The sequence below is a fragment of the Heloderma suspectum genome, chromosome 1, assembly GCF_057233095.1.
Source record: "Heloderma suspectum isolate Gila_16-S chromosome 1, 16-S_ref, whole genome shotgun sequence".
NCBI classification, from domain to species: Eukaryota; Metazoa; Chordata; class Lepidosauria; order Squamata; family Helodermatidae; genus Heloderma; species Heloderma suspectum.
In genome coordinates, this window is record NC_139458.1 from 89,244,246 (window position 1) to 89,269,685 (window position 25,440).

At 43.3% G+C, this 25,440-nt stretch overlaps 1 long non-coding RNA gene across 1 annotated transcript; it reads right to left on the reverse strand.

Annotated features, from left to right (window-relative positions):
* Positions 1 to 4,096: 4,096 nt before the first annotated feature.
* LOC146357564 (uncharacterized) lies at positions 4,097 to 25,192 on the reverse strand. Its single transcript, XR_014786731.1, has 5 exons — positions 24,980 to 25,192; positions 17,310 to 17,387; positions 7,550 to 7,657; positions 4,643 to 4,682; positions 4,097 to 4,516 (listed from the first exon to the last, which is right to left on the reverse strand). It is a non-coding gene; the product is annotated as an uncharacterized LOC146357564 (long non-coding RNA).
* Between the last annotated feature and the right edge of the window lie 248 nt (positions 25,193 to 25,440).

Consider the following 25,440-nt stretch of genomic DNA (forward strand, 5'->3'; position numbering starts at 1 on the left):
ATTTCTAATATTAATGTCTCTTTTTGACATTAATATTATCATGTAATATAGGTTTGGGGCGCGGTGTCATCAGTATGCAGATGACATGCAGCTCTACCTCTCATTCAAATCTTCACCAAGGTTGGCTGTAGAATCCCTGTCCAAATGTCTGGAGATGGTGAGTGGCTGGATGGGGAGGAGTAAGCTGAAGCTGAACCCTGACAAGACCGAGGTACTTTTGGTGGGAGACAAGAGGAGGCTGGGGGATGTTGACCTGGTGTTGAATGGGGTACGGCTACCCTTGAAAGACCAGGCCCGCAGCCTGGGGGTCATTTTGGACTCCCAGCTGTCCATGGAGGCTCAGGTGTCAGCTGTGAGCTGGATAGCGCTGTATCAACTCCATCTGATACAACGGCTGCACCGCTTCCTTCCCGACCATCTGTTCCCATCAGTACTACATGCCCTGGTCTCCTCTCATTTAGACTACTGTAATGCGCTCTACGTGGGGTTACCTTTGAAGACGGTTCGGAAGCTGCAGCTGGTACAGAACGCGGCAGCTTGCCTGATTAAAGGCAGCTGCCAGCGAGTTGCACTGATTACCAGTTGTTTTCCGGGCCAAATTCAAGGTGTTGGTTTTGACCTTTAAAACCCTATATGGTTCCGGCCCAGCCTATCTTAAGGAGCGCCTCCAGCAACACCAGACAGGTCGCTTAACAAGATCAGCCTCGGATGGCCTTCTCTCTGTCCCATCAGCCAGGACAGCTAGACTGGTGGGGATGAGGGAGAGGGCCTTTTCTGTGGTGGCCCCCACTCTGTGGAACTCCCTCCCTAGGGAACTCCGCCATGCCCTCTCATTAATGAGCTTCTGTCGTGCATTAAAAATGTGGTTGTTCAGGCAGGCATTTGCGGTGGGTTAGGGTATTTTAGAAGATGTTTTTATTGTAGAATTTTATTGTTTTAAACTGTTTTATTATATGTTGTACATCGCCCAGAGTGGCTGGGTGACCAGCCAGATGGGTGATTAATAAATTTAATAATTTAATTTAATTTTTCTTTCAGGACTGATGCTACCTTCATCACCAGCCATCATACGTTTTTATTATGCTGACTGTCACTTCAGTGCAAACATCAGATATTATTTCTTAAGGTAAGACTGATCAAAGTCTGCTAACTTGTTTAAGCCAATAATAAAGGTGAACTCTCATTTCCAGGGGAAATATGCAATTCTGTTATCAGGAGTGATCCTGCCCTACATCAGATCTCAAAACTTTATTTTGAACCACATGATGGTGGTTCAAATTGGGTCCACATGATGGGTCCACATGATGACACACAATTTTTGTTTTGTATTTTGTGCTGCCTTTAGGATTTTTTTTAATTTTTTTGTGCAAACATTTTTAAGTGCAACATTTTTATTGTTATTTGATAAAACAATTACCAGCACAATCCTAATCATGTGTATGCAGATGTAAGTCCCATTGGATTTCCTCTGGGCTTTCTCCCCAATAAAAGTGCATTTAGGATTGCAATGTAATATGTGTGTTGTGGCATGAGCTTTATCCGGAAGCAAGAGCTTACTTCTACAGCTTCATGGAATCAACCAAAAAGATGCTGAGGCTATATTCAACAAATAGGTAGAAAAATGATGTCCATTTGAGTCTGGGTAAATTTTTTTATTTCCAGGAGCATGATAGATTTAGAAAGGGATAGAACATCAGGCTGCTGGAGTTTGCTGACAGCTATGACACAGCTTTATCAAGCCGTATTCGTATCTTAAGTTGTCAGCAGCGGAGAATGAGCAGAGTGGTGGAAGAGCAGGAGACCTTTGCTGTGTAGTTGAGGAAGTTGAGTTGGAGGAGCAAAGATCAAGAACAATTGTATTTTGGAATATGATGGCAGAGGGATGGAGACTGTATTAATTGGATTTCTGCTCCTGCTGAGTCACATATTGTCAGCTATTCACCTTAGCAACAAGGGCCTCTTCTTTCTGTCTCCGTCTCCATCTCTCTCTCTCTCTCTCTCTCTCTCTCTCACACACACACACACACACACACACACACACCGCAACATGTATATTCTTGTGTCTTGCAATATCCATACACTGGAAGAAAAAGTTTCAAAATCGTAATCTGGAGTCCCACACAATTCAGAACTGGGTTTGGATTTGCTATTATGTTCAATGCTTGAAAAACAGGGCACATGATGTACCTAATACGCTGCTTTGAACGTGAACCTATTTATGACAAACTAAGCTGTTTCCAAGGTTTGTGTTGGCACTTGATGAGAATGGAGCGTGTGCCAAGTACTGCAGTTCAAAAAGGGAGACATTTGCATTTGTTCACTTTTTTTCTCATACAAGAAGAAAAAGAAAAATTTCCAAAATATCTTGCATGCTGAGAAAACACTATTATTTTTTCCCCTCATGTCAAAGCCGCTGGGGGGAAAAAATTGCCAAATGGAATTTTGTCAGCTCTTCTGAAGCTGTTACCACCTTTGGGGCTTAGAATAAGAGGAAGAAGTTCAAGCCTAGAGGGTAATTTATTTCAAAACCTATAAGCACCTGAAAATAGAGGACTGAAATGAAAGTGTCTTTAAAACTACTGTGAAACGATACCAACTTTCATCTGTGAATACTTGAAAAGAATACAAGAAAAACTGCACCTACAGCATATGTGGAAAGAGAAGTTATTATCTAGTTGTCCCATGAACCTTTGGCTCTTGATCGGATTCTTCTGTATTTTTGTCAGGTTCCCCAGACACATTTTCCTTCCTCCATTTCTCTCTCTCTCTCTCTCTCTCCCTCTCTCTCTCTCTGTGTTTTCTGGGATGTTGCATTGCTACGATTCAGATACTGTCTGACCCTTTGCATAGAGGCTAATCTTTCATATCAGTATTTTTTACACATCTGTAGTGAGTGGTTACTACCTACGGAAGTCTCCAACCCTAGAGAGTGTTATATTCATCTTCCAAAACTTGCAGTACAAACAGTCACCACAGATTTAGTTCATGTTCAGGAGAAGTAACTTTGTTCGACAGGATTTACTCACAGTTTGAATTAGCTTTTTGAGCTTGCCTAAACTTTCTCAGAATCACTGAAAATCTTGTTTCAGCTTGCTCCCAATTTTTTTTACCTGTTTTTTGGCTCATTCCTGTGTCATTTTGTCAACATTGACAAAATCATGCAGATGTATATTTTTTGAAAAATGTGTATTTCAAAGTGCACTTTAAAAGAAAAGAAAAGAAAATGCATTTTTTACCAGAATTGCAAATTGGGGGATTTGTGGACATTTCTTTTTTTTAAAAAAAAGCACCCCTGTTCTCATGCACATTCAGGACTGCAAACAAGACATGTTCACATGGTTTGCAAACCAACAGAATTCTCGTACATCCCTAGTTTGAATGTACTTGGCATTCTGAAACAGGTGGAGAGGGCAATCCTATGTCCCGTAGACAGCATCTGGGGGATTGTTTGGTTTCCTGGCTCCATGCTCTTAGACAGGGCTCTGAGCTTGGAGCCAGGAAACCGCACTCCCCTCCCTTTCCCTGCTGGCGCAGAGAGAACCTCACCAGCTGCCTCTCTGTACTTAGTAAACACAGCACAGAGATTGGGAGAAGGAAGCATTCCTAGAGTCGGAGAGTGGAAGAGGCTGGGGTGGCTGGCTTATGCCTTTTCCTATCGCTGCCGCAGCCTCCTTCTCTCCCCCTCCCTGAAGCCTCTAGTTAAAATGCAGTGTGGGAGACACAAAGCACCTTTCTCTCTGTATAGGATACTTGTAAGCCTCTGAGTTCACCGGCTTATGAGTACCCAGGGCACAACATAGGACCGCACCCTTATTCTCATTAAACTGAAGTTACAGGGAAAAGGAAACATTCACTGAGTTGGGTCCAGAGTTTTATTCCACTGCCAGGAGCATCCCCAAGTGGAGTTCTGCTCAGAGCACTCCTAAGGGAGAAAGATGATTTTTGCTAATTCTCTCTGCAGCCCACAGTGCCACTTTCTCCACTTTTCCAGAAGATCCAGCAACTCCCTGAAGTAGACTGGGGGGGGGGCATAGAAGACTGCAGGGGAAAGGGGGCATCACCAAAGATCACATCCTCCTTTGTTCAGCCAGCAGAAAAGCTTCACAGCCTTCACTGGATCCAAAAACCTCCTCCTGACAGAGGGAGAGCTTCCATCCATAGAATGCTTTTGCTGGATCCAACCCATTTTCCTTTTTTTCCCCCCTCTTTTTTGCCCATTCGTCTTTTTTAAAATAATTTCCCAGTGGCTTGTAAGCAGTTCTTAGAGACATTAAAGCAAGATCTGATTAAAAATAGGAAGAAGCAATGCTGCAGATTGTGCAGTAGTTTTCATTCATTCATTCATTCATTCATTCATTCATTCATTTTTCCTTTAAAGCATTTCTCATACATATGAAGTCCAACTTCTTGTTGAGTTCTTCCTAGATCTCTGCTGTTCTCTTAGCATTTTCAGCAGACTTCAAATTCAAGATGATGGATCATTGCTTTTTTATAGCATTCAACCTCAGTTTTGCATCTGAAGAATAATTTAAGAACTATTAGATACAAGAGAACTTTATTTCAAAAATTTATTCATAAACTGCAAATAATATATCTCTCCTAAATAAGAATTAATTAAGGCTGCAATCCAATGTACAATTACCTTGGAATAAATTTCATTGGCTTGGCTCAAAACTTTCATTCTGTGAAAAAGAAAAAAATGTGAAGAGAGTTCATGGCTGAATGATCAGGACTTCCTTTCTCCCCTTCCCTCTACAGCCTTCACTTCCTCTAAAAAATCTGCTCCTGCAGACTGGGTCACTCTTGAGAATGGTGTGGAATATGGTGTAGGGGCCTATGTGAATGCAGAAGGAACTTAGGGTTGAAGTTATTGAATATGTTAAAACTTACTTCTGAGTAAATATGAATAGAATTGGCCTGTGTATTTGTGTGTTTGTTTTTACATGGGCCAGATAGTACTATATTTGAACCTCAGGTCATATATACTATTTGTTAATGTTATTTAGCTTACAATGCTTTCACATTGCCTCCATTCCACCAATCCCCAGTTCTGCACCATCTCTCCTTAATCCTGGGTCCCATAGATTAATATAGTTCCCAAAAACATCCTCTCTTGATTCCACCATGCTCCCTGCCCCTCCTGTTGGAGCAGAAAAGTGTGGTGCAAAATAGTTGCTTTGTGTTTTGGAGCTCAGACTCCACATCAGACCTGTACTTATGTTCTTGGACAAGTTACTTTTCTGTCAGACTCATCAGATTGTCTTCTAAGAAATGGGTGTTTTGTGACTGGTCATGCCCACCATTGCAGCAGTTTTGTGAATGGGCAAACCCTTTCCATGGCAGCCATTTTGTAAAAGCACCCAGAGCACGCTCTTAAAATTCCAAATGTGCCCACTAATGGCAAAGAAGGCTCTACATCAGATCACATGTTTATTCATATCAGTTGATTCCCTTTGTACCCATGCACCAATCTCCCCAAACTGCTCTCCCTTATTCTTCTCCAGTGGTGGCAAGCTGCAGGCAATGGAAAAGGAGGGAGCTTTTCCCCAAAACCTCTCTGGTGTCTCACATGCTGTTTTGCAGTGCACAAGACCACAAGGCCTTGCATTAGTGATTAGGAAATATGGTTTTTCCAAGGACAACTTGCATTGCACTAATCTTTTAGTATATGACAGCATTTATCCAACTATAATGGGGAAAATATCATAAGTGGTTGATCTGTACATTGGACTATCTATGGAAGCACAGGCAAATACAGAGCAATTAAAAATTATTGGAAAAATTCTTCATGCAGTTGATTGCAATGACATTACCTAGATGCTCCAGGAGTGTGTGGAAAAAACATTTGTTTATCATGCTTTGCTACACATTTTGTCTGCTCCACAGATTAATATGTTAAACTATGTGTTTCTAAAGTGTCACATTAGTCTGTACTCATAATTGCTGTGACAAGATGTTTTTATGCATATAAAAAGTATCAGTAGGTTACACACACAATATATATATCTCACATATCATCTGGAACAATGCTATGTGACGATATAGTGTCATTCCCAGGGGAATCCTGGGAGGAAATTGTGGCTCCCAGAAAGTGCTCTCCTTCAAGACATGGGTGAATGTACCTTGGTTGAGTATCCTTTTGTTCAGCATGTTTTTCTTTGTTAGACTCTGTTCTATAATGAATCTGATTTCGCTCACAATGGTTCTCTTGCTGTACAGTGCTGATGCTTGTACAAGTATCCGATTTATTTTGTATGTAGCCTCTTGTCTGTTTTTGGTACTTTCCTGCCTTTTAAAAATAGCTGGCTACCTGTATCGAGTTCTGTCAGTTACCTTCACTATATAGTACATGATACTGATATTGTAACATGTCTTTATTTTCTCTTTGACAACACAGTTTTAAGGCTAAGCCAAAAGTTGTCTTCTAGATTTTTTGGCTCAGACTTGGGAAAGTGGGGGGGGGGATAAAAATGGAAGTGGAATGGCTCTTCCTTTGCCATGTCCAGTGCTATCCCTAGTTTCCCAGTGCAACTGCAGTGAGAGTTCAATGGGAATTTACTAGTGGCAGGGGCAATGCAGCTGCCATTTTTTTCTCAGAAATCATCTGGAACAATATGTGACAATATAGTGTCATTTCCTGGGGAATTCTGGGAGGAAATTGTGGCTCCCAGAAAGTGCTCTCTTTCAAGCCACTGCTGAAGACAGCAATTTTGCTCCTCTTTTGCCTCTCCCTGCAATTTCTAGCCCAAAATTCTCAGCTGAGCACTTTTAACACACTCCTATTCTCTCACCAAACAGTGGTGTGGTGGAGCCAGGGCTTGCAGGGTCAAAGCACGGGACATTTTGATTAGCAGGGATGTTATCATCTGCTACCCCCCTCAGAATTCCCTGTTCCCTCTGAGCCTAGCTGCAATCCTCACAGTAGCTTGGGGAAGGGGTGGGATCATATAATCATAGACTCATAGACTCATAGGGTTGGAAGGGGCCTACAAAACCATCAAGTCCAACCCCTGGCTCAATGCAGGAAGCCTGATTCCCAGGCAGTCTCCCTTCCAAGTACTACCCAGGGCTGACCCTGCTTAGCTTCTGAGAACAGATGAGATCAGGTACATCCAGCCATGCTTAGATGGGTTACCCCAGCAGCAATATATATTGCTGGGAGCCATTTCTGTTATAATGCAAACTATTTTTGGGTGACAAGATTCACTTGGGGAGGGAAGAAGGGCCAAACCAAAGCAGACCAATGCAGCCTCATTGGCAGGTCCCAACCTTGTGTGTGTGTGGGTAGGGGAAGAATGGGTATGCTTTACCAGAGTTTGACAGTCTAGGGTAGGCAGAAATTTGGCTTCTGTAAGCCCATTGCTATGAGGTGGAAACAAAATCGAATTGTACAAGATCATGCTTAAGGGTATTTATAATAGGGATGTCAGAGAATTCTGCCACAGATCTCAGTGAGGCCGAATGCCAGTGCATTCGGCCCCCCGAACTCCGTGGCGGAACGGCCTGCCACCCCCCCCCCCCCGTGGATCTCCCCTGGGATGAGACTTACCTGGGGCGGATCTTCCAGGCTGCGGCAGCTCCAGCGGTGGCTTCGGCGGTGGTGGCTGCGGCGGCTGGTCTTCCGACCAGCTGCCGCCACTGCCATTTGCAGTCTTGTCTTGTTAAAAAAAACACACACAACATGATAGGCTACGTAAAGATTTATGCAGCCTATCCTGGCTGGGTTAAAAAAAAAAAACACGTACACAAATGGCAGTGGCTACGGCCGCTGCCATTTGCATTCCTTATTTTTGGCCGTCTCAGTCTACATAAATATTTACGTAGGCTAAAACGGTGAATCAAAAAGGGATGCAAATAGCACCTGCTACGCTATTTGCGGTCCCCTTTATTTTTGCCGTCATAGTCTACGTTAATATTTCCGTAGATTAAGACGGCCAAAAATAAGGAACGCAAATGGCGGCGGCTGTAGCCACCGCCATTTGCATATACATTTTTTTTTCTTTCCCAGAGCCCTCTGTGGCCGGAAATCCGGCTGCGGACGGCTCTGGCCTGGGCTGGGCCTGGCCGGCTGCTCCGTGGAGCTGCCGCCGAGCACAGCCAGCCGTCGAGGATTCCGGGGTGGAGGAACGGATCGCCTCCCGCCCGTTGAGGATTCCGGGGGGAGGGACGGAACACCTCCCCCTCCCACACCATCAACATAATCCGCGGAAAGTTAAGTGACTTTCATACATCCCTAATTTATAAACACTTATTTCCCTGTATCTATGGTGTGTCCAGAAGAAGATCTTGCGAGATTTACTGGAGTCAAATAGAGGCAGTGTTAGAACACATTGAACAAGCAGCATTCTATACACTGCTGCTGCTGGCCCAGGTTCTCTGTCTGGGTGAGACAGAGCAGCATTCTATACACTACTGCTGCTGGCCCAGGTTCTCTGTCAGAGGTGGGCAAACTTTGGGCCCAAGGGCACATTTGGAAATTTGAGAAACTGTCCTAGGCACCATCATAAAAGCGCTACAATGGGTTGGAGTGGCCAGTCACAAAGGACAAGTAACCTGACCAAAGGCAATAATGGGGAAAGTGGCAGTACCTTGGGATGCTAGAGAAATTCAAGGTGGACTAAAATGAGCTTGGATTTCTAAGAATCCAACCTGTGGAATCTGCTGTGGACCAACCTCCTCATCCCACTCAGAGTCTGTGGACTTTGGGATCTTTTTTTTTTTTTTTTAACTTTCCTGAAATTCACACAAATGTATTCATAACAAAATATGCAAGTTTCTGCGGAGACTGGTAAATATATATGAGGAAAATTAGAATGGAATGGGGGACAGTATGCTAAATGTTACGTACTAAGGACAATGATGTACATTGTTGGGAACCCTCTTATGGATTTTTTTTGTGTATTTTTCTACATAATGAAAAAAAAAAATCAAATCCAACTGCAAGCAGATGATAGAACAAAAGGTGCCTGACAATCTGCGAAACACAGACAGAGTGGATCTTACACAAACTGTATATCCCTAGCAGTAGCTAGAGCCTAGAGGCTCCCACTTCACTTTGAACCAATCCCAGATGCCAGTAAAAAAATATATAAAAAAATTCTTAGCATAAAAATTAGGTGGAGTAGCATGTCTTGGTGGTGTCCGGGGTTACATCTGTGCCCATGGGCACCATATTGTGTACCCTTGATGTATACCCTGGTAGATTTTTTTTCTTTTTAAAACTGCCCCTCACAGAAACTGTGTACTGTATAATATTATCTAGCAAATGCTGTGAAAATTGGAGGAAGCTAGCCAGTCAACAGACTTGACAAAAGTGTTGGGCACTCTACTGAAGACACTGTAACCTTTTCAGTATGGAAGTGTATTATATAATCATCACCATTTTTCTCAACCCTGAAATATTTGTCTGAACTATATTGGCACGTATGTATTAAATTGCCTATGTCAAAATGAATGATGTGTTTGGCATTCTGGAGCTCCAGACTTTTTAACAATGAAAGGTATATAGTGTGTTCAGCAACTGGCAGTGTCATACTTGGCTTTCTCATTTCAACTCAACGAGTACCCTTTTGTTCGGCATGTTTTTCTTTGTTAGTCTCTTTTCTATAATGAATCTGATTTCTTTCACAATGGTTCTCTTGCTCAACAGTGCCAATGCATGTACAAGTATCTAATTTATTTTGTATGTAGCCTCTTGTCTGTTTTGGTACTTTCCTGCCTTTTAAAAATAGCTGGGCTACCTGTACAAAGTTCTGTCAGTTATAATACATGATACTGATATTGTAACATGTCTTTATTTTCTCTTTGACAACACAGTTTTAAGGCTAAGCCAAAAGTTGTCTTCAAGAACTTTTGGCTCAAACTTGGGAAAGTGAGGGGGGATAAAAATGGAAGTGGAATGGCTCTTTCTTTGCCATGTTCGGTGCTATCCCTAGTTTCCCAGTGCAACTGCAATGAGAGTTCAATGGGAATTTAGTGGCAGGGGCAATGCAGCTGCCATTTTTTTCTCAGAAATCATCTCAAACAATGCTATGTGACAATATAGTGTCATTTCCAGGGGAATTCTGGGAGGAAATTGTGGCTCCCAGAAAGTACTCTCTTTCAAGCCACTGGTGAAGACAGCAGTTTTGCTTCTGTTTTGCCCCTTCCTGCATTTTCTAGCCCCAAATTCTCAGCTGAGCACTTTTGATGCACTCCTGTTCTGTCACCAAACAGTGGTGTGGTGGAGCCAGGGCTTGCAGGGTCAAAGCACGGGACATTTCGATTAGCAGGGATGATATCATCTGCCACCTCCTACCCCTGTTGGAATTCCCTGTTCCCTCAGAGCTTAGCTGCAATCCGCACAGTAGCTTGGGTGTGTGTGTGTGTGTGTCCCTGGCAACAATATATTGTTGGGAGCCATCTCTGTTATAAAGCATAGTGTTTTGGTGTGGCAAGATTCACTCTAGCCAAGAACTGCTGAAATGTAGAGTCCACTACTTAAAGGACCTCCTGAGACAAGGCCAAGCTCATACATTGTCATTGTGGAAGTTAGAGCTTAATAACCTACTTTAAGGATGGATGAAATCCAATCCACAACCTTCAGTGTCTGTATGGAGTTCTGGAAATACAGGATTCTTTTTAAAAGGTAACTCTATTCAATGTAAGTTTAATTGGGAAATGGAGGTGACATCACGATTCAGGGAACAGCAAGGGAAGCAAAATATCGAACAAGCACCACCATGATCACCTTCTAGCAGAGTTGACTTCAGCTGGAGAGCAGAAGTATTTCATTGATCATCTGATCATCTGTTAGGAAGAAGCTATTGATAGTGCTGCCGCTGATGAGCTGTGAAGCAGGCACAAATCAGAAATGGAGAGCAGAAGCCTCTCACTGATCTTATCAGTTGTAAAGAATGGCATAGATAAGGACTGAGAGCAGACGTCTCTGGTAGAATTACTGGAAAACACCAGAGTCTGTATGCCCCACATAGTCATGGGGGCGGATCTGCCAAGTCCATTTCCACAGACTTCCTCCTTTTTCCTCCAAGTCTGTTCCATACTGGTTCCATGCATGTTTTACTGTTTATTTGTTGGGGGGAAATCCATACAGGTATGTATTAAGATTTAATTTTCATTTTATTTATTACATTTCTATACTGCCCAATAGCTGAAGCTCTCTGGGCAGTTTACAAAGATTTAAAACCTTAAAAATATATTATATGTAGTGCATAAACCATTTACATATAAACATATAAACAGACAGCACACACAGAGACACACATATATCTAAACAATGTTAAGCAATCAACAATAAGAAAAATCCAGGACCAGATTAAAATGGGCACATTTTGGTGTGCATTTTTCAATTTGTGCACATTTTTGTACATAACCATCCATTGATGGTATATTTTAAATATATACATCTCTCTTTGCACCCTTTTCAAATGCATGCCTTTTCTTAGATTTTTTTTTCCTGATCTACAGAATGCATCACAAGTCCAGAAATGTATGGATTTCTGGACATAAATTATGTCCGGTCTGCATCAGTTTCTGGGTGGTGTGGATTGCTGGATTTAAGCCATTCCTTCACAAATAGATTTATAGCTATCCTGCTCCATATGTGGAGGCCTGTTTTCATGCTTGGACCTCTGCCATGTTCTAAGGAAAATTGGTGTCCCTGCTCTCCAGATGTGTTGAAGATCATTGACACAATGGAGGGCAGAAGAGGAGAAGTTTTACCCTTACTCTATCTGCTATAGTCTGGGCAAAAATTGTCTCTGCAAAACTGCTACTTGCATTTCAAAAAAAGCTCCTATTGGTGCCAAAGGAAGCTTCCCTTAAAGGCAAATAGCAGCTTCAAAAGGAAAAAGGGGGGGGGGGAAGGGATTTTTTTTTTCATTTTGATCGTAACCGGGAGAGGTTGAGGTCCGCCGAATTGCTCCTCAAAGCTCAGGTTGCCTCATTTGCATTCCTGAATGTGAACATCTTTTTTTTTTTTCCTGATCAGGAATAATGAGCATTTTCGATCAGGAAAAACAGAAGTTTTTTAAAAGTGTACACCAAAAATAGGCATGTTTCCCCTATTCAATAAAGCATTTTTTCCCCCAAATGGGCTCACAAATTCAGAAGCATGCCAACATTTTCTCTGAAAATGCAAGGACATTTAGTTTTCTGGACAGGGCTCGTTCAAATGTTTTGTGAGCAGAAACAAAGTTCTCCTGCACCTCTATTAGAAAGCCATGCTGTTTTCTTGCTAAGATTTCTGGGAAGAAAACCTAGACATGTAATTCACTGATTTTATCTAAGCAATAACAGATGAGACTCTCCATCTCCAATAGCATTTTCTCCCCTCCCTGTATCCTGCCAATATTAAAATTACCAGTATTCTTTGAGGGAAAACCATGACACTTAAATCAGATTCAGTTTGTAATGTGGATGTTCCCCCTAGGAGAACAAAAGGATCTGAATTCACCCTGTAGCAGTGAAGGGTGATATCAAAAGATGAAGAACTGGATTCTAGACATGAGTAATAAAGCTGGGGTGGGGGGTGAAAAAAGGAAAACACGTTTCTTTGCTTTGAACTTTTAAACATGACAAACAATATTTTTTTTAAAGTAAGAGTCACGGGTTTTAGGAGTCACATTTAAATCACAAATGTAGATACAGCACTGCTCTGGATTCAGTCTAATATTCCTTTCAACTTTGGCAAAAGTATACATTTTAGGGAACTTTAATATTGCTGCAATTTACATTGAAGTGTGAATTTCTAACTAGTTTTAGACTATATACACTGAAAAATAGAGATAATATGAAATAGATATGATTAAATACATATCAGAACTCTAATATGCTGAGACTAAGGCTTTAATCTGCACTTTTAAATTTTATTATTTTTAATATGGCTATTATAATTTATCAACTAATAAACTGTAGAAACTAAAATGACTAGCCCCTCAGATCATAGCTTCAATGCAATTCCACTTGTGAGCATTTAAACTAACTACAAACCATTTGGGAGAAAAGGGGACATTACATTTTTGTGTAATATATAATCCAAAATTAAATGCCACTATCTCGTTTTAAAGAGAAATGGGCATGGATGTACCTTTTTATGTCTTACAAATACATTTAGACAGAACTCAGACATTCCAGAGTTAACTGATGACCATGATCAAGCAAGTGTTAACAGTGTTATTGATTTCAATGATGTATAGTTAAATCTGTGACTTAGGAAGCAATCCAAACAAAGAGGGAAACTATTCCAGCCTGAGAACTGGCACAGTAAATCCCTTCCCATTGGGGGGCAATGGGGAGGTGCAAGTGGAAAATGGCTATTCCCAGCACCACCACCCTGTTAACCTTGACAGGATTGTGCCCATGACTACTCGTTCAGCAATTCCATATTCATCCCTCTTCTATATGAATCCTACTACCACCTTAACAACCAATGGACAGCCTTTTTGTTTTGTCCGGAATGTCAAGGTCCAATAATTTGTTTGAAAATTATGGTCCACTATAGACAGTACATCATCATCATCATCATTGAGCCAAACCAAGATCTGTGTGTTTCTACATATGTGCTAACTATGTAATAGTGGAACCAACCCATTCATGGTTTTCATCTGTGCTCAGATTCTGAAATTAAATCTGTAGATCTGCTGTTGAGTTTCATACATCAGCAGTTTCAACAGGATATCACTAGCAAGCATACTAAAATGTAAATATACCGAATAAGAAGAAAACCACCAGATCCACTTGGATCCATCATGGCTTCTGAAAATCCAGTCTGCTAGAATGTGATCATAGCAGTCTTTGTGCATCATTCTGCTTCCTTTGCTGTTAATGACCATACCTTCATTTCCCTTTTCCCCTATAAAGGCCTTAACAAGTAAGAAATTATTTAATGTATTTCACCATGTAAGATTATCCCCAAGTCCCTCATGATCATCATCCTTGTGCCATGCTTCCGCAGCAAAGATATGTCCTTGATGGATCTCCCACCAGGATCTCTCTCTTCCCCTGAGGCTTGTCTGTGCATCTTTGGGCAATATATATATATATTTACTTTTTGATCAATGAAATACTCGGAGTTAAACACCAACAAGTGTAAACCAACAAAAGGAACACAGGATTGTTGCCATTAAATCCAACCAAGCTTAGCCATCCACTAAAAAGGCCTTCTGAAATAGAAAGGTCTTCACCACCTTTCCGAAAGTCTTCAGAGTAGTGCAGATGTCTCTCAGGAGAGCATTCCACAGAGATGGTGCTAGGGGAACACAGTTCCCTTAGGATACTTGGAGCTGCTGCTGGATCTTCCAAAGGTAATTTCAGCAAAAGTTGTGAAACAAAAATCCCACAAGATTGTTGTAGACCGCTTGGGTGTATTCCAGTAACAACTTTCTGATGTACATAAAGAATCAGAGCTGACTGAATTCATACTTGTATATGCTCAGAGCATATGAGCAAGGGTTGACTTATGAATTATGTTGAGAATTAAGCTTAGTATAAGGGCAGTTCCCAAGGGCAGATCAAATAATTTTAATGCTTTATAAATAAATTAGTGGTGGTGATAGTGATGATGATGATGATAATGTTGTCATCATCATCATCATCATCAACAACAACTGCAACATGGGGATATCACTGAAAACTGCATCTCAAAATCAAGCTCTCCCCCTTGTCTAGGGATGTACGAAAGTCACTTACCTTGTCGCAGGGGTGCTTCGCGGTGGGGGGGAGGTGCTTCGCTTCTCCCTCCGAAGTTCGGGCGAGGGGGGGAGCCGTCCCACCTCGCCCAGCTGAAATTCAGGCCGGGGGGGAGGCTTCCCGCCTCGCCCAGCCGAAATTCAGGCCAGGGAGAAGCGCCCCGTCTCCCCGGCCGCAAAAGTGTAAAAACAAACAAACAAAAAACCCGTGATAGGCTACGTAACGATTAATGTAGCCTATCACGGCTAGATTTGCAAAGTCAGCCGTGATAGGCTACGTAAATCGTCACGTAGCCTATCACGGGTGACTTTGAAAAAAAAAAGAAGCGCGTACGCAAATGGCGGCGGCCTATGGGCACCGCCATTTGCGTTCCTTATTTGGTCCCGGTAGTCTACATAAAGATTTACATAGACTACACCGTAAGTCTAAATCTTTATGTAGACTACCGGGACCAAATAAGGAATGCAAATGGCGGTGCCCCATGGGGGCTGCCAATTTGTGTATGCACTTTTTTTTTTTCAAAGTAACCCGTGATAGGCTACATAACGATTAATGTAGCCTATCACGGCTGACTTTGCAAATCTAGCCGTGATAGGCTATGTTAATCGTTACGTAGCCTATCACGGGGTTGTTGTTGTTTTTTTTACTTCAGCTGTAATGGCGGTGGCGGCAGCCGGTCGAAAGACCGGCTGCCGCCCCCGCCGAAAGCCCGCTGAAAGCCCGCCGAAACGCCGCCGGGACCCGCCGCTGGGAGGGACATTCAGCTACGGTAAGTCCCATTCCGGGGGGGGTGGCGGGGGGTGGCGGAGAATTTCACCGTTGATTTCGGGGGGCCAAATGCGTTGGCGCTCGGCCCCCCGAAGATTCGGGGAGAAATTCTCCACCATCCCTACCCTTGTCTCAGTAATGTGGAGACATTTTAGAGATGTATGTTTAATCAGTTCCAACTGCATTTCACAGATTGTCTGGCACCTTTCATTCCATCGTCTGCTCATTAAGAGATCAGATTTTCTTTTCAATTTCCTGAACTCACATTTGCTTGCACTTTTGCAAATTTGCACTTCCAAAAATGTGCAAATCCCCCCAAATGTGTATTTTTGCACTTCAGGCTATGGGAGGAAATGCACATTTTCAGTCAGTGTTTCTGTGTGTGCATGTGCGTTAGGGTTGGCGGAGAATTTCTCCCCGATACTTCGGGGGGCCGAGCGCCAACGTGTTCAGCCCCCCGAACAAGTTTCGGGGAGAAATTCTCCGCACCCCCCACCCCCCGCACCCCCCCCCCGGGACGGGACTTACCTTTCCCTAATGTCCCTCCCGGCGGCGGGTCCCGGCGGCGGTTCGTCGGGTCTTTGTCAGGGGCGGGGGCGGCAGCCGATCTTTCGACTTATCTTTCGCGTTCCTTATTTGGTCGCTGTAGTCTACATAAAGATTACGTAGACTACGGCGAAAATAAGGGCAACGCTATTTGCGTTGCCCTTATTTTCGCCGTAGTCTACATAAAGATTTATGTAGACTACAGCGACCAAATAAGGAACGCGAATGGCGGCTCCCTATGGGGGCTGCCATTTGCGTACGTGCTTTTTTTTTTTTTAAGTCACCTGTGATAGGCTACGTGACGATTAACGTAGCCTATCATGGCTGACTTTGCAGATTTAGCCATGATAGGCTACGTTAATCATCACGTAGCCTATCACGGGGGCGTTTTTTTTTTAACTTTTTATTTCGCGGCCGGGCGAGGCGAGGTGCCTCCCCCCCAGCCTGAATTTCGGCCGGGTGAGGTGGGAAGCCTCCCCCCCAGCCTGAATTTCGGCCAGGCAAGGCGGGAAGCCTCCCCCCCGGCCTGAACTTCAGGGGGAGAGCAGCGAAGCACCTCCCCCCCACCGCGAAAAGCTGCGAGGCCAGGTAAGTGGCTTTCGTTCACTCCTAGTGTGCTTGTGTGTTTTTCTATGACTAAATTTGTGTAAAATTCCCGATGGGAAAAGCCAGTCCACTGCGGAATCCGTGGGTCAGTTTCATAGAAATCTGAACTCATTTGAATTCATTGCTGATTTCTCTGACATCCCTAAGGGATTGTTGCTTATTCTATGTCGCATATTTTTTCTGTTCCTGCCAGTGGAACCAATAATATCAATCAAAGTTTGGGAAACAGACAACAGGGAGACATCACAACACATGATAAGTGATCCTACATGTTATTGGGACAGGGAGAGAACATGACTGGTGGTTGCCATTTTCAGTGGCATCCCCATCTTGAGCATAATATATAGTTCCACCCTATCCAAGTCTTTCAGTAGTTGCAGACAGCAATGAACTGGCTAAAACAAACTTTGAAAATATTGTACACAATATTGTACAATATGAGTTGCCTATTTACTATTTATTTATTTCATTTCTATACCGCCCCAATAGCCGAAGCTCTCTGGGTGGTTCACAAAAATTAAAACCTCAAAGTGCAGCATGAAACAATATAAAGTATGAAGGCTTAAAACCACGATATAACAGTACAACAGAATAAAACCTAGCAGCAATGCAGAGATTTAAAATGCAGATTTAAAACATCAGAGCTAAAAGACTAGGAAGCTAAAACGCTAAAAATATTGGGAGAGTAAAATGGGATTCACCTGGCGCTGGAAGGAAATGCTCTTCTGTGATGCTCTGTAGATGTAATGCTAGGTATTTCCCCCTTTCTACTATAATACCTGTAGAAAAAAAATAAAAAAGCAAATAATAAACATTTTAGGAAATTATAACTTGATGTTTCTGTACAGAGCTACCATAGCTGATTATACAATACTAACAAGTATTTTCCAGTACTGTATTTTCTCCCCAAAAGAGTATTTCCCACATTCAGTTGCAAGTCATCAGTTGCCAAATGAGCAAATGACATAGATGCATGCATGACTCAGCTTTCAGGTATTGTAAGGAGTCAGAATCCCTATTCAGGTGTTTCTCTCACACAATGGATAAATGCATGAGGTGGAATCAGGCTTGCGCCTTGAAGCCCCATTCCTGACATCACACACAACAACTAACCTCACCCACTAGTATCCATGCATACAGAGTCAACCTTTGCAGGGAGACAAAAGTATGTGAAGTATGTCCTCCCTGCGGACATTCGCATTGTGTATTTGCAAACACCAGGAGACTGGGCTAGTTGGTGTGCATAATGTCAGGGGTATGGCTATTCGATGCAGCCTGCCTCACCCTCATATGATTGCCCAGTGCATGGGGGAAACTCAGTGGAGGCTGGTGGCTCTGATTTTGGTGGGGCTGTAAATCCATACTGGGTTTCAGCCCGAAGCAGCCAGAACTCTAAAGGAGCTATCCAAGGTGCTAAACCCTATCGTTAAAATAGGTTCAACACCTTGGATAGCTCCTTTAGAGTTCTGGCTGCTTCTGACTGAAACCCAGTATGGATTTATAACCCCACCAAAATCAGAGCCACCAGCCTCCATTGGAGAAACTTCTGAATAGGGCTAGAAGCAGTTCTGAAATCTTTCAACCTTCTGTTGAGATTAGGGATGTTGGAGAAGTCCAAAACAGATTTAAATGAGTCCGGATGTCTATGAATTCAGCCTGTGGATTCCAGGCTGAATGGACAGACATCTTCTGAGTGGAACAGATTCTGCAGATTCACGGGCCATGCTTTTTTTAAAAAAAAAACTTTCTGGCATTGTACACAAATTTAATCATACAAAAATATGAAAGTTACTCAAAAATACATGAATGGGTTGGGTTTTTTTTTTTAAGACACACAGCATTTTATACATCTCCAATCTCTCTTCAGCCTCCGCTGTGTCACACTCTTTTTTGTGAGCTCTGGTGATTGATTGCACAGTGACCTAAGAAAGATATGCAAAACATTATGCGCCGGTGAATGTGACATAATTGCAGCAGACTTTTTTGCATACTTTTCCAAAGAGGGGGAAAATTCTGTCAAAGAGTGGATGATGCAATGAAAGATGCCTGACAGTCTGCACAATGCAGATGGAGTGGCTTAAACAAGATCTGTACATCCCTAATTGAATTGAACTAAGAATGTGCTCCAGAAAGTAATGTATTTGATACATGTGAGTGAGTGAGTGAGTGAGTGTGTGTGTGTGTGTGAGAGAGAGAGAGAGAGAGAGAGAGAGAGAGGAAAGAAAGACTTTAAAACCTAGTTGGCAATAATTTTGAATAGAGCTGTGTGCAAATGGCCTCTCAAAATTCTCCACCCTTTTTGTGGGCAAAGAAATGGGGGCAGGGGGATGGACAATTTCACTGGACTTCTCCAAGGAAGAAGGAATTCTCAACAGTTTCTCACAGGTAGTGTTCCCCATTGGCAAGGGTTGGAGCACAATGTCTTTGTTCGTAAGTAGTTTTGTTTTTTGTGTTCCCACTAGGGGTGCACGAAAGTCCCTTACCTGTCCTCGAAGCTTTTCATGGTGGGGGGGAGGCGCTTCGCTGCTCCCCCCCCGAAGTTCAGGCCGGGGGGGAGGCTTCCCGCCTCGCCTGGCCGAAATTCAGGCCGGGGAGGAGGCGCCTCGCCTCACCCGGCCGCGAACTAAAAAGTAAAAAAAAAAAACGCCCCCGTGATAGGCTACGTGATGATTAACGTAGCCTATCAAGGCTAGATCTGCAAAGTCAGCCATGATAGGCTACGTAAATCGTCACGTAGCCTATCACGGGTGACTTAAAAAAAAAAATAGCGTTGCCCTTATTTTCGCCGTAGTCTACGTAAAGATTTACGTAGACTACAGCGACCAAATAAGGAACACGAATGGCGGCTCCCTATGGGGGCAGCCATTATCCATACGCGTTTTTTTTTTTTTAAGTCACCCGTGATGGGCTACGTGACGATTTACGTAGCCTATCACGGCTGACTTTGCAAATCTAGCCCTGATAGGCTATGTTAATCGTCACGTAGCCTATCAGGGGGGCGTTTTTTTTTAACTATTATTGGAATGGCGGCGGCGGCAGCCGGTCGAAAGACTGGCTGCCGCTCCCGCCCCGGACGAAGACCCGCCTAACCGCCGGCCGGACCCGCCACCGGGAGGGACATTCGCCAAAGGTAAGTCCTGTCCCGGGGGGGGTGCGGGGGGCGGGGGGGTACAGAGAATTTCTCCCTGAAACTTGTTCGGGGGGCCAAACACGTTGGCGCTCGGCCCCCCGAAGTTTCGGGGAGAAATTCTCCGCCAACCCTAGTTCCCACTGCAAGTGGCAACAGTACCAACTGGTTAGCAGGCTGGCCAATTTGCATCCACCACAATGCAGAGGGCATTGTTGTGTCTAGCTCCAGAGAAGAGGTGGAGCTAGTGCTGAGCCAAAATGTCCTGAAAGTTTTCTTCCCCTTTGAAAGAGGCTTCCATTTTTCTGCTTCTCTCTCAGGGTGTTTTTAAATTTGTTTTGTGGGGGTTTTGAGCTCACATGATTACTGCAAGGCAGCCAAGGGTAATATGTGTGTATTTTTGTTCTATTACACATCTCTCCATTGCTCTGCAGCCTCCTAGACTGCCTGCTGCACTTCCTGATTTGAAAAAGCCCTACGGGAGGAATTACCTCATGATGTCTTCTGGGCTTTAATCAAAATGTGGGAAGCTGAGGAGGCTACAGGCTGCTGGAGAGATATCTGTAGAAACAGGAGACTTGGGCACACTGCTTGGCTACTTCCTATGTAAGGAAAGCACAAGAACCCCAACCCATGAGAATTTCTCTGAAATTTTCTTCACCGTTGAATTTATTTTTGGAAGCAATTTATTTTCTATCAAATTGAATGAGAAAGGTGGAAAAAATGTGGGAGAAATTTTCAGCACAGCACCAGTTTTGAACAGGGCCCATATCTTGAACTGAACATGCACTAAAGGACCAATAACATTGGATTCGGCCCACTGACTTCTCTTACATGAGCCAAGAAGGCAAAGCAGTGTTTTTTTATTCTTTAGTCTGTATTTTAACCAGCACTGGAAGTTTGGTAGAGTTTCTTCCTTATGCATGTCATTGACACACTCTGAGGCCTGATCTAAACATGTAGCTAGGGATGTATGAACCCCTCACTGTCTGGTCAGGGGGAGGGGGTCTGTTGTAGGGCAATTTAGGCTGCTTGGGGCCCTGCAGAGTCCTCTGGAACCCTGCCACATCTGATGGAGTTGGCAGAGCACCTCTCTGGCTTCCTATAAAACTTGATACACCGATGGCGGCTGCCATTAGCCTATCCTGGGAAAATTACAGATGTAAATGGTGTATTTTATGCCATTTGCAGCAGAAAAGCACTTACTTTTACCTAAATTGCAGCTTTTATGGCTGTATTTAGGTAAAAGTAAATGCTTTATGGATGCAAATGGTGTATAATACACCATTTACGGCTGTAACTTTCCTTTAATAAGCTAATGGCAGCTGCCATTAGCGTTCTGTGTTTTATAGGAAGCAGGACAGCCACCTCACCGGAACTTCTCCAGACCTGGAGGTGGGTGCAGCTGGTCCACCATGGACTCTGGAGGTCAGATTCTTTGGGATCCAGCCCCATTTGAGTCTGTGGTGGATTTGTCCTGACATGCAGCAGAATGTAGGGATGTCCGAGAATTCCTCCATGAACCCCAATGAAGCCAAATTCCAGGGAATTCCGGAGTCTGTGGCGGAACAATCCCACTCACCTCCACCTCCCGCCGGATCATCGCGTAGCCGAATCCTCCTTGTCCGCTACGCCGTTTGCTTCCCTGTTTTTCCTCACGATCTGTGTTTATGTAATATACGCATCTGTATTTATGTAGATATTTATGTAGCCTGTTGCATGAAAAAACAGGGATGCAAATGGTGTAGTGGACGCCATTTGCATCTGGATCACTTCCTATTTCTGCTCAGCAGCAATACGGATGGCAATGGCGGCCGTATTGCTTGTGGAACAGAGCCACCGCCGGCTCTGCGGACTTACCACAGAGCGGAACTGGCCAGGGAGGATTCCGGAAGGGAGAAATGGATCACCTCCCCCCCCTGCAGACCCCCCCCCCCCGCAGACTCAAGGTAAGGGGATTCGTACATCCCTAGCAAAATGAAGTGATGAAGTATGGAGCAGAAGAGTTGATAGTTTTACTTTGGTAGTACTTAGGGGGATACATTGTTCAATGTTTCCCATGTGGGTGTGCTTTTAGTTCCCTCAAAGAAGAAAATGAGTACATCATAGAGAAAGGTTTTAATCTTGGCGTCTTCCTCCTATACTAGTTTTCTCTTTGCAGGAAAAAGAGTTGTTGCTCCCTAATGTAGGGAGCATTCAGAAATGTAGTCCCCCACAGTGGTCTGAAGTAATATATTTATTTATTAAAAGTATGCATATGCCACCCAGTAACAGTGTTCTCAGGTTAACTTACAAACAATAAAAATATTAAAATGCAATAATAATGAAAATAATTAAAAGGAGCATATGAATGCCAGTATTAAAAATATCAGCACACAGATTTAAGCAGCAGCATTAAAAATATACAACCAATCTAAAATGTAGTAGATTCCAAAGTTCATGATTTAAAGCCATGAGAAAATAATTGAGAAAAAAATCTTTAACTGGAACTGAAAAGACCACAAGCATGAGCAACTTTGAGGAGGACATTCCATAACTGAGGTGCTACCACTATTCTGTCATAGCCACTTGTTGCACATTACTTCATTGAGGCACCTGGAAAAAGGTGTCTGAAGATGATCTCACTCAGACAGAGTCTGGGTAGGTAGTGGAGGAGGCAGTCAGATAAACTGGTCCCAAGCCATTTAGAGCTTTAAAAGGTCTGAACCAGCACACTGAATTGGGACTCGAAATGGACTGGGAGCCAGGGCAGATAATAAACCACTGGCATAATATGGTCAAATTGCCCAGACCTTATTAACAGTCTTGCTGTCCTATTCTGAAGTTTCTGGACCATTTTCAAAGGCAGCCCTGTGTACAAGCCACTACAGTTACCTAAACGGAAAGCTACAAGATCCATCCTCCTGCATTCCACTCCATGAGTAGATTAAGCCTAAAATTCAGGCAAAATGTTCTTAGAAAGATGCTATGATACTGTTCTTGGGATTAGGAAGCTATGGTGGGGCCACTTGAGAGTCTTACTAGGAGTGAGGGGAGTGGATCAGAGTCACTGGTTGCCTAACCTAAAATGAGTACCATGCATCTCTTCTTAGTTTTCAAATGATGTCCCCAAACAATCACAAGATACACAAAATATTGCAGCTATTAATAATGTTAATGTTGTTGTTGATGATGATAATACTAATAATGATGATGATGAACATAGGCTGCCTATTTATCCTGAGAGTTCCACTGAATTCAGTGGGTCTTACTTCTGAGTAGACGTGTATAGGATTGCACTGCATGGCTGCAATTCTGTGTGCACTTTCCTGGGAGTAAGTTGCATGGCACATAGTGGGACTTTCTTCTGAGTAAACATGCATAGATTCAGTTGTCAGCATACCAATGCCCAGGGATATGCTGACAGAGAATCATTCATAGCATGCAACATAATTTCATTTCATTTTTGTAAAGCCAGGGGATAAGGGGAAATGGTCAGGCATAGAGAATGGGGCTGCTTAATTTTGAAAGGAAAATATATTGGAAAGAAATTAATCATGTATAGATATATTGCTTGGCATTCAGCAGAAGAGTTTGATTCTGAAGGCATTTCCTATGCATGAGTCAACTGGGACATCGCCCAGTTCCTGTCCACCCCTGATAATTTGAATGATGTGAGGGACTTCATATATATATATTTTTGGATGCAAGCCTTCAATTGTTTCCACATGCTGAATGTTAAATTTTATTTTATTACAACATGAGTTCAGAAGCTTAGAGCTCTGGGACTTCCTGCTATGATGACCAATTTATGATTAGGGCAAACTATGTCCAATAGGACAACACCTTCACTTATAAGCCACCTTTTCATTAAACTTCAGCTTAAAGCAAGTCCCTTCTCAGTCCTTCCTCATATTTGGGAAGGCATAAACATATTTAATCTCACACATTTATCTCACATTTGTCAGCAAGCCTCCACTGCTGAATTATCCACTGACCTCCTGGTTGAGTATGTCAGGGTCCATATGTACCTCCCTTAGGTCATCTTCAGAACCCCTTCTCTGGTTGCCCCCACCTAAGGAAGCTAGGATAAAGAGAGGGGGCCTTCTCAGTTGTGGCAACCTAGTTATGGAATACCCTCCCCACAGGGGTTTGCCTGGCACCTACATCATCTTTTTGGCTCCAGGCAAATTCTTTCTTTCTTTCTTTCTTTCTCCCAGGCATTTTAGAGACCTGGTTCTAGATTTTTATGACTGTTTTACCAATTCCTGTGCTCTTCGTTGTAATGTGTTGTTTTAAATATTTGTTTTGTGTTTCATATTTTTAACCGTTTCTATGGCATTTTAGTCTTTTAACTGTTTGTAATCCACCCAGAGAACATGGGTTATTGGGTGGATTAATACAACATAAATACATAAAAGAGGCACTTCACTTAAAAGAGGGATTTTGGTCTGTCCAATGGTTTGTATTCTTTGCCACATTGGGTGCAGAAGAGGGTATGGGACGATAAGGACTTGCTGTGGCTGTGAATCATAAGCTGAATATGAGCCAATAATGTGATGTGGCTGCACAAAAGGCCAATGCTATTTGGGGCTACATTAATAGAAGCATAGCTTCCAAATCCCGGGAAGTACTAGTTCCCCTCTGCTCAGCACTGGTTAGGCCTCATCTGGAGTACTGTGTCCAGTTCTGGGCACCACACTTTCAGAAGGATGCAGACAAGCTGGAGAGGGTTCAGAGGAGGGCAACAAAGATGATCAGGGGACTGGAAACAAAGCCCTATGAGGACAGATTGAAAGAACTGGGCATGTTTAGCCTTGAGAAGACTGAGGGGAGATATGATAGCGCTCTTCAAGTACTTGAAAGGTTGTCCCAGAGAGGAAGGCCAGGATCTTGATCATCCCAGAGTGCAGGACATGGAATAATGGGCTCAAGTTACAGGAAGCGAGATTCCGGCTGAACATCAGGAGAAACTTCCTGACTGTTAGAGCAGTACGACAATGGAACCCATGACCTAGGGAGATGGTGGGCTCTCCCACACTGGAGGTGTTCAAGATGAGGCTGGACAGCCATCTGTCAGGGATGCTCTGACTTGGATTCCTGCATTGAGCAGGGGGTTGGACTCGATGGTCTTATAGGCCCCTTCCAACCCTACTATTCTATGAATCCTTATAGTGCACATTGAGCAATGTGAGACTGGCTTCCAATAAACATGCACAGGATAAGGCTGTAAACATGTCAACGTTATATATGAAAATTTCTTACCAGCAGGCCTTATGCGCTCTTCTTTTTTCCTCAGCTAATTTTCTCTTGCCTTCTGTGGCTATGCGTGCACCTGTGAACACTGCAGGCAGGCTTTTAAGAAAATGAGTTTTGACATTCTTTTCCTCAAGATGAGCTCTTGTTTTTCAATTACTCCTTCCCACTTCGGAAGTTTCTTGAGGTTAACGTACTCGAGCGGTTTCCCAACAGTCCGCCGGGTGGCAGCAACACCCTACCACAGAAGCGCCGTTTTTTTTCCCCTGACATCAAGTGTTAATGCAATTGACCAATCAGTGCTAAGATGATGGGAGGTAATTGGGTAATTGTATTTTACTGATCACAAGCAGAAAAGGGTGTGTGTGTGAAGGTATAATGGGGGGGGGGAAGAGACAGAAGCGAAGAGTGTAGGCAAAAATATTGGCCTGGGCCCCCCTGCAAATCTCGAGGTGTCATTGCATAGGAGG